Here is a 9,633-nt window from a genome sequence, read left to right as displayed (position 1 = left end):
AGGTAATCCGTTCACCGTTGGGTTGGATGCACATCATTTCTAGCTAGTAACATAATATATACTCGTTATCACAAAAATATTTCCCACTAGTGGCGTCGCTTGTATATACACACATATATAAAATATCTTTTATCTCTCTCGCATCGCATGATCGCTGCATATGAACGGGCAAAGTGTCGAAGTTGGCAACCTCACAGTCGCGAGAGAGCGCGCACTCGCTACTCTTCACACATCCGCATATCCTATACTTACATTACCTAACGCGAATCTTTTTTTAATCGACAACAATATCTCAAAAGTTACAATACAAATTGAAAAAAGATATATACTTTGGGAGTACTCGCAGGAGCACAGTGTGTGTATGTGTGTGTGTGAGAGAGAGCGCCGTCCGCCGTAGCCGTATATAGAAGAACAAGCATCAGGAGATATTACCGACGAAGCTGCAGTGCACCGCCGCCGTTCCATACATACATACATACATATATGTATATATATTTGTGATATATCGAAGAGACTTCTTTTTAATTGATTAAGCCGAGTCGGCGGCGGCGACGACGACAATCTTTTTTCGAGAGTACTTATTATAAAGTAAATTACTTGCGACTTTTGGTGTGTTCATTGTACCGTGTAAACCGTGTTGCAGTTTGCTCTCCGCAGCTGTACCCAAAAGAAGAGAAGCAGCGGTGAGGAAAACTCAGAGATACAACTACCCCGTTTACCCCTAGTTGGATACTGGATTGCAGAGAGAAGAGAGAGATACATACGTACGTTTTGTACCTGTATATGTGCGCGCTGAGTCGAACGCGAGTATACGCTAATACGCTACCTGCTCTTGTATATATACCAACAACAATAAATTTTTTCTTCGACGCCCCCGGAGTGTGTCTATTCGTTTGCTTCGTCACTCTCTTTTAATCAAAGGTAAGCGCACATTGTCTACGTTACATCATGATTGTATCAGCTGCGGTTCAGTCGTTTTGTTTTTCTTCGTATGTATCACACGCACGAGTTTTTTTTCTCTGAATGGTGCACACAGATCGTACAAGCTAACATAACCTCAAAGTCAGGGAAGAGGTCGACGCGAGTGTTTTTTCGTCCGCTATTCTGTAATGGTTGTTGAATTAATAACAATCACCATCAGTAGCTGATGCCTTGGTGCAGTTGGCTTACAATGTACTCTTACATGTATACGTTTTGCATGCGGAGATTGCGAAGGTTGTCTTATAAGAGCAGAAACATTAGTTCCTTACTACTCTCGTGCGATGTGCGTATATATGTGTGCAAGTGTATACCTACTGCCGCTGCCATGTTGGCATTGGCATAAAATCCGGTTAATATTAAGTAGTTGTCGACGACCAAACTTACTTATATAGATTTGTTTTTTCGGGTATATACACTGGTACTTGATGATTTATCCCTCGGCTAGTTCTCGCATTGTTCGCGACTTCCGTGTTGCTCTCGGGGGAGTTCCCGTCGAGGTACGAGATTTACGACTTGGGATACAATAGTAGCACCATGCACCCTGGACTACTTATAGTAATTGTCTTATAGTTTAACAAGTTGAGATTTCTCCCTGCGTTATTTTCGAGAGTTCTCCAGTAGTTGTAAAGAACATTGTTGTATCGACATCCAATTCACATCAAAGATACAGGAAATGTAATTAGCCCATGAGAAATAAATGCATCGATTTGATTTAAAAAACGGTTGAACTAGAATTTTTCGCTCTTTTTTTTTTTTTTTTTTTTAATTTGAACGCAATTCGAGTCGATAAACCCGACTTAGGCGCTCAAAGTATGCCGACTGTTATACATTAAGATAAGCCTTTATCAGAGCAACGTGTAGAGCGACATTATCTGTAGAAAAAAATAGAATATCGAACGCGTCGAAACTCGAGAGAGAGAGAGAGAGGAAGAGCAGAGAAAACAACGCAAAAATGTCTAGGTGGTCCAAGGCGAGTTACCCGGGAGTCTGGCTCCATATAAAAAAAGAGCCAAGGGGGCAAAAAAAGTAGCAAAAATTACGAGGCCGTGCGCGAATATACACACACGCGCCAACGAATAAACACGTATATAGAAGGGGGAGAACGGCGCCGTTGCCTCCGTTAAGGCCCGGTCGTTGCTTCGCCGAAGAGAAAGTTTCCGACGCGAAGGAGGAAGTCTAGTTTTCACAGTTTATAGTCGCGATGCCGCTGCAGCCCGTGCTCCCGTACATGTACATCATACCACCGGAGCGTCATTGAATTTGAAACCCGATGGTACAAACAAAATATATATACATTATCCTTCGAAAGTCTTTTGGTTGAAAATCTCCGTTCTTATCCAAAGCTCCGTCCCTCTCATCGCGCAATCGTTTTAATTTAAAATCCACCCTCCGAAACGAAATCATTACAACAGTGATGATTTCACGTGCAATGAAGGACCGATTAATCCCTACCCCCTGCCCGGGGTTACATCGGCGATCGCATCTCTTATCCATATGCATTAGGAGGAGCAAAACTATGTTCGTGGTAACCAAACCCCCCCGTTACTCGGGAGCAAGCAAACCAGCCAAGAGGCGGCCACAGGAGTAAAGGGGTAGCAAAACCACACTTCAGCCAAGAAGAGCACGGCTACTTCCCTCGTCGAATTTTCGAGCTTATCTTAATTATCGCCGGTGTCAGTAGAGTGGGTGGGTGGTGGCGACCCGTCCCCATCAGGGAGAGAGAGAGAGAGCGTGTGTGTATATAAGTACTTCTCTTTTCTGGTGCTGCTTCCGCTTTTCGGCCCGTGCCAAGTGGGTCGAGCGAGCAAGTGATCCGTACCCTCTCGGTATGCGTGTATACGCATTGGTTGTGGTGTATGCTCGACGCTTTAGCTGCTTTTTATGTCCATCACTTGCATCATTTGATGTCGAGTCTTGAGGATAAAAGAGACGAATTGATGGTTGGGCTAATAAAACGAAAATATATCGCAGGGGGTACGTATGTACAAATGTAACAGCCACTTGGAAGGCAAACAGTAGCGAACCATCGCGACGAAAGGTCTCTCTCTCTCTCTCTTGGATAATATAAAACTACATCAGAGAGAAAGAGCTCTCTCAGGCACAGCTGGTCAGAGAGGGAGAGAGATAATATAATATACACTTAGTGGAGTGGAATCGAGTCGAGTTGAGCACACTACATGGAAAGAGAGACCGATAAACCTGTGTGTGTGCGTTTGTGTTAATACATGCACACTTGAAACACTGGGCTCGCGTTTGCGTATGGTATATATAATTATATACGTATATATGTGTAATATATATCTCGTGTAAAAAGAGGTCAGGAAGAAAGTAAAGGTCGGCCCACAATTGAAACGTGGAATTTGCAAACCCAATGAGAGAGGAGGCGTTCATTGACCTGGTGCGCGCGTAATGTGCCGCTGATGATGATGATAGGCCGCTTAATTTTTTTTTTTTTTTTTTTTTTTTTTTTCTGCAATACATTGTACGTTTAGTATTTCCCGGATCCATCAGAGTCGGCCAACAACTTTTTTTGCTATACCATCAGCGACGTGCTCAAAGTACCTATTACCTATTGGGTAAAAAAAAAACAATTTGTCATCCCATCCGTAAATAATGTAATCACAAAAACAATAAACATAAAAGATCTTAATGTTGGACAACTTTTCCACGCAGAGACCAACAATTAAGTACACCTATACAATATTATTAACCGATACAAATATAGAGAGCCGTAATAATTATGCTCTGTATACACTTGCTGCCCAGCAAACGGCGTCCACCTTTCGCCCGGGAGTTACGCTCGTGCATGCACGTACATATATATATACCACACACACGTGCGTGTGTACGTATGTATGCTACGCCCGCTCGTATATGTATACACATGCGCTTTTAAAACTCTCAGGCACTGCTGTGTGGCGGCGTCGAGTCGGGCCCTCAGGAATGCGGTCTCGCGAGGAGCGCGTGTCTCTTTTCCTTTTGGCTTTTCTGAGCAAGGTGGACGACGTGTGTTGTACGTGCCTCCCACATTATAATATGTATAATATATACCTAGGCAAAATATCTGCCGAGTTTATACCACTGATCGCGCTTGCGGTGGAAATTATTATTATTATTATTTTTTTTTTTATATTTCTTTAATCAGCAGCATTAAATAATATCAATTACGGATTGGGGTTTAAGGTGAGAAACGTTAACTGCGACGGTAACACGATATAGGTACGCGTCGTCGAGGTTTTTCCACGATTTTCAATGCCACTGTGAAACACAATGGGATAACAATACAAGACCGTGGTATATTATCTCTGTGCGCGAAAAAGGGTAATACGTGCCGAATGACCTTAATTTACATGTTTTTCATGATCCACTCGTGTTTCCCTTTTAATGTACCCAAAAGGAGTGAGATAATATATAATTTTTAAAACATACCCCTACATATTTTCTCAAGAAAACATGTTTTTGTCGCGGTGTCGGCTTTTTTTGATTAAATTCGTGTTTACGCGCGTGGTTTAATAATACGACGAATTAAAATAACACGCTACATCATTACCATTATCATCAAGTTTATAGGTACAAAACAAAACGATAACTTTTTAATTGTGGCTCGCCTTACTATAATATTATATTATGTATTGTACTGATACGTTGATTATATTGGCCATTATCGAGTTACCATGTGCACGATCGCTACATAATATATACTAGGGTAAAATGTCTATGTTATATATATGTATACAAATACAAAGATTAAAATTTATATCAATTCTATATTGATGCTTCTGTGTATCCATTTCCGTACTCGGTTACTTACTTTGATTGCATGTACAAACAAAAATTAATATATGATCACACGGATGTCTGCTCGTTTCTGGAGAAAAACATTTTGCCCTCGGGTTGTTTTTCACTTTGCGCTTTTTCCATAGCCGCTGTACCGAGTAGTCTCCTCTAATCTCATAAATTTTGCACACCCCTCCAATGGACAACAACAACAAATAATACCGATCTCGCTCCTCCTCCGTTTCTCCGAAGGTGTTTTTGAGCGCCAGTCGGCGGGTGGTGGTGGTAGGTGCAGGGCAAAGTTCGAAAAAAAAAAAAATATATATATATATATATATATATATATATATATATATATATACGTTTGGGTCGAAAAAGACGAGTCCTTGAGAGGATCCTTTCATATTTTCAGGTAAACGAAAAATCGGGGAGAGCGCGTTGAAAGACGTTTCCCTTCGTTTGTGCTGCTTCGGGTTTGTCGCGCGCGCACGTGCCAGGTACAGCGAAGGTCGATCTTATCTCGGGTGCTCGCTCGAATTTTGCAAGATATTCAATTATTTGGATCGTGCATGTGGAGGCGGCGAATCTCGCTATCCTGTCGATCGAAGAGCTCGAGGCGTGAGAGAAAGGGAGTTCTCTCGATGAGTGCATTGATTCGGTGTGTGTATTTTGAGATTCGCGTCGAGTGGTTTTTTGATGAAATGGGGCGTTAAAAAGATATTGTAAGCTGTTTGTAGCACCAACGTTTCGTGGGCAATTTCACAAAAACAAATCAATTGAGTTAGAAATCTGTGAATATCGAGAGATAAAAATGATGTTTCAAGTGCATCTTTGGAACAGAAATTTTTCTCTTCCTTTTGTGTCTTTGTAATGAAGATGCAGCGAGTGTGATGCGGCTTGAGTGTTTTTAGCATTTTTATGTATTTTATTAACTTTTTGCCAATTTCAGGATAAAGTATTTAATGGCTCTCTCACTCGTTCTAAAAAAAGCATTAAAAAAATCACCTCACCTAAAAACTTTTTTTTTAAATGTTTCTTACAATGCACGCCAAACGTATTGAAAAAATAAAGAAAAAAGAAAAAAAATTTCAAAAAGTGTGTCACACACACGCACGTTATCTAATTTATTCCCGTGCATGAATTATTCTGTATTTCCGTGAGCACGTGGTAGATAAACATCTCAGTCCCAAAGCCGTGCGTCGAAATAAACCTTTTCCGATTTCGGGAAACTCCTGACTTGGATTTATGTTTTAAATTACTATAGTTTTGTCTCACGGTACAAATGAAAATAATAATCATTCCGGTCCCAGGTCTTACCAATCCAACGAAAGCTCTCCTCTTTTTTTTCAGTAAAAATCATGAAAAAAAATAAAAAAAAATCCTATCGAAATTGAAACTCGACTATTGACGTTCAAACAACATAAAACAATATTTTTTTTTTTCGTCGAGAGTTGCACTCGAACGAGCGAAAAACCGCGCTCCCTTGCGGCGAATCGGCCAACAAACGGATGAATGAAAGAGCGCGGCCGTGTAACGCGCGTATACTTTATACAATCCACTATATAGTTACAAACACGTATAGGTATACACTTATTCTTCTTCTTCATCCACTTCCTCTCCCTCCCTCCCTCTTTTTCGTTTCCTCACCGCAAGTTTATACCTTATAGGTATTACACACGGATTATTTATGCCCTATATCGGCTCGTAAATTCCCTACGCACACGTATATATGTATATTTGACGTATATAGAGAGTTTGTGCGTGTGGAGGGAAGAAACTCGTCCGATCATCACATATACATCCAATGGTACATATCACAGCAGTTTGCGGGTGTTCTCGTTCACATAAACATAGGCATGTAAAGCACTCGGTGTGCGCCCTGTAAGCAGCAGCAAAGGAGCGAGAGGGACAGAAAGGAAGGGAGGAAACTACGCGTGCGTATATAATTAAGCTCGATTTCGTAATAAATATATGCAGGGATAGAATAGCCGTGAACGGAGGGACAGCGTGTACCTATATACACATATAGTGAGTATGAGAATGAGCAGGAGGTGGAGGAGAGAGAACCGCTCGACCTTGCCCCGCAACTCTGGCTCTCTGCCTGCTTGTTGCCAAGCTACATTGTATATATAGAAACCTGCTATATGCCGCCGCCTCCTCCTATCTGCTATATGCCTTTATTATATACTTGTTCTCTCTCACCTACAACACATATTCGCACGTATGTGTAAAACAGTGCTCCGTGATTTTTTTCGCGGCAGAGTCTTTTAATCAATTCGCCTCGCACATATAAGTACTCGCTTGTGTTATCCGCCTCCCCCCCCCGTTTCGTATATATACATATGTGCGCCGCTTGGTGTGTGCGGTAAATATAGATGATGATACTTTTTGTTGTTGGATTATTTCCCATATGCATAGCTGCTTTTATCCATCACCTTTCCTCTTTTAAATCATCGCATAAACTTTACCCATGCACCTACAAACCATATGACCCACACATCACGTGCGTGATTGACAATTTTATGTATATTTTTACGCTCAACAATTCTATAATGTAATATTATATTATAGATAAAAGCTCTCGCACGATAAGTTCGCGTCCAACTGCGATTAGGATCACTAACTTATAGTCACGCGACTCTGCATTTATTTAAATAAATATACAAATAGTCGTGCAGGAAGCATATATTATACGCTATATACAAGTACCTGTATCTTGTTTTTCTGAGTTTTTTTTTTTTCCCTGTCATTATAAGCCCGATTGTCTTAGCATTAAAATACGCTCGCGCGGCGAAAGCCCTGTCTCTGTGGTGCTCGTTTAAACGGGACATCATTGAATTTTCAAATGGCTTCGTGATATTTTATACGCAAGTACACCATTAATTTTCAATCCCTTCTTCCTCAAAATTTGTACGTATACACAGGAAACATAATACATACACGATAAAAGTATACAATATTCAACACGTTCACGTAATTTTCAATTTGCGAGGGGGATGCGATTAATCTAAAAGCCCTGTGGCCGTATTTTGCGCGTACGTTGTGCATCATATTGTGTACGTGAAACACGTTAACGCGTTAGCGTTAATTTTTGTAATGAAGCAAGAGAGAAAGTGCGCTCTCTCTGTACATACATGAGGAAGTCCACAAAAAATATCCCGTTTTTTTCCCCCATTACGAGATGTGTGGATATAGTTTTAACGTACGAAAATCGCGGAAAAAGGGTGTCACCCTCACTGAAAACCCATATTCAAAATTTTTTTCCCAGTAGTACATGTCATTACGAGTAGTCGAAGGTGTGCCTTAAAAAAAACAACGGTGGACAAAAACGGGATGTGTTTTTTGTGGATTTCCTCATATACACACATTAAAACACTTACATAAAAACTTATCGCCGCCCGGGCGGGCATCGCGATTACGTAGACGTTTTTGCGAGTACTCCCCCCCCTTCCCTACTTTTCTCATTCTGTGTACACTTTGTGGCGAGTGGTATAATTGTCGTCGTCGTTGTCGCTGGTGTCTCTTGTTTTGTTGCCCGACTCCACTTGGCGAGGTATTATATTTTCCATAACCAACGTATAATCTATGCACAAATAAATTTTATTGACTGAGATGGAGGCTTTATATCTTGGGGACATTTTTTGGTGTCACGTGGAAAAACTAACGCGGGAGTGAAAAAGAAGAAAAAAATTATTTTTTGATCCAACTCGAGTGTCTCAAAATCGGAGGGATACAATTTTTTCTCGCTCTGTCAATAATCAACAAACACGAGATAAATAAAAAAAAAAACAGTATTGATCCGAATCGCAAAGCTATTGAATCATGTTCTCAAGAGCGATACGTACGGAGTGTCGTTTGCATAATATAAAAAATTATCGACCCAAATGACTAAGGCAGCATCGACTCGAGCAATTTAAAAGATATGGCTCAATGAGTGTACGTAGCTCCTATTGGCGATTCGCGCTGTAATAATATTTGCAAACTCTTCGCTCTCTGTGTATTTACCCATGTGAGTGCCGTATACACCCGACACTACTCGGAAAATTAAAGAAAACCAATGCAGAGAGTGTGAGTCACCTCAATGACTCTATAATTTATTTTTTTTTATCTTTCCCAATAAAAAAAATAAAAAATACATTGACTTTTATTGCTCTGGCGTGGGCGGTGTAAAAAGATGGACGGGGTCGTTACACGGAGTATTATTTTGGTTAGCGGGACATTATACATATTTTTCGATGATAATCGTCCAATGTCTCTCTTTTCTGGCCAAAACAAAAATCGACGATGACGCAGTTGGCTAGTGCTCGCGCGCGCAAAGAGGGAAAAAAAAACAAAAAATTCACTCGACCACAATACAAGCAGCTCCAAAACTTGAGAAGCGAAAAATAACGTAATCATTGAATTCGCCAAAAAAAAAAAAAAAAAAAAAAAAAAAAAAAAACTACCGCAGCAAAAACAAGACAATGCCGATACGGCCGAGCTAAACAGGTCATCTCTCCCTCTCTCCAGCACTCTCATCTATACGTGAGAAAGACACACGCGTTCAAAGAATGTTATATATATACGTGTGTATAAGTGATCATTTGCATAAACGTCCCACACGCATCCGCGCGATATGGGGAGACAGAAAAGTCCGCGGGCATCGTCACTATAGTTTTTCCAAGCTTTGCATAGTTTCTCGCATCTAATACACAACGTGTGCTATCATTGCATATATATATCGACGTGGAACCAAACGCGAGGCCTGTATCTTATCTCTCGTGAGCAACTGTAGAACTCGATCTCTTTTTTTCATAAGAATAAAAAAACAAGGGAACGAGTTTCCATGGGAGTAAATAAAAAATCAGCCGTCAAAACAAAAAATATAACAATCAT

General features: G+C 40.6%; 1 protein-coding gene across 11 annotated transcripts in view; it reads left to right on the top strand.

Moving 5' to 3' along the window:
- Positions 1 to 209: 209 nt before the first annotated feature.
- The window catches only part of gw (trinucleotide repeat containing adaptor protein gawky), a 33,559-nt gene continuing 24,135 nt past the window's right edge, over positions 210 to 9,633 (top strand). For all 11 annotated transcript variants that reach the window (XM_089595406.1, XM_023392451.2, XM_014350734.2 and 8 more), the window contains exon 1: positions 210 to 921. The gene's annotated coding sequence lies outside the window, so the exon portion shown is untranslated. The remainder of the gene's footprint in view (positions 922 to 9,633) is intronic.

Source organism: Copidosoma floridanum, unplaced genomic scaffold (genome assembly GCF_036245765.1).
Source record: "Copidosoma floridanum isolate Cflo_tuat_1 unplaced genomic scaffold, Cflo_Japanese_pri ptg000025l, whole genome shotgun sequence".
NCBI lineage: Eukaryota > Metazoa > Arthropoda > Insecta > Hymenoptera > Encyrtidae > Copidosoma > Copidosoma floridanum.
This window is presented reverse-complemented; position numbering and strand designations above follow the sequence as displayed.